We start from the raw sequence: 555 nt of genomic DNA, 5'->3' as shown, positions 1-555 counted from the left end.
GGGAGGCAATGGGAGGTGAGGGCGGGTGGTCGGGCTCCGGGTGCGTAGTAGTCGCGGGAGAGGCGCGCACCTGGGCTCCGCCCGCCGGAGGAGGCTGGGTCGGCTATCGGCGCGATGTCGCCTCCGAACCTACTGTTGCGGGCACAGCGTCTTTAAAAATTTGGCAGGTGCATCTTCACACCCAGTGCCGCCTCTGTCAGTGCTCTCGATTGTAACTTTAGTAGGAATCAGAATCCTTACCATATTGTGCCCAGGATGCAGCTCAGTTTGTCTCTCTTGTTTTTTTTAAACTACCCTCACTTGTGCTATTTCTCCGAAAGAGAAATACTTCTGTGTTTTATACTAGACCTTTAATTTCTCCAGGGCTGATGGTTCAATACAGCATTTTGCACGTAAATAATATTGGGTGAAATTTTCTCTCTCTTATCTCACTCAACACATACTAAAGTAGTCGTTTTCAGTTTGTCTGCAAACCCAGTAAAAAAAAAAAATGCATTTTGCCTTGGCAGTCCAATTCATGGTTTACACACACACACACACACACACACACACACA

At 47.9% G+C, this 555-nt stretch overlaps 1 protein-coding gene across 1 annotated transcript in view; it reads left to right on the top strand.

Moving 5' to 3' along the window:
- The window catches only part of GCLM (glutamate-cysteine ligase modifier subunit), a 17,820-nt gene that overhangs the window by 158 nt on the left and 17,107 nt on the right, over positions 1 to 555 (top strand). The window lies entirely within an intron of this gene.

Source organism: Lipotes vexillifer, unplaced genomic scaffold, assembly GCF_000442215.2.
Source record: "Lipotes vexillifer unplaced genomic scaffold, Lipotes_vexillifer_v1.1 scaffold905, whole genome shotgun sequence".
NCBI classification, from domain to species: Eukaryota; Metazoa; Chordata; class Mammalia; order Artiodactyla; family Lipotidae; genus Lipotes; species Lipotes vexillifer.
Note: the sequence above shows the minus strand (reverse complement) of the source record. Positions and strands in the feature narration are given on the sequence as shown.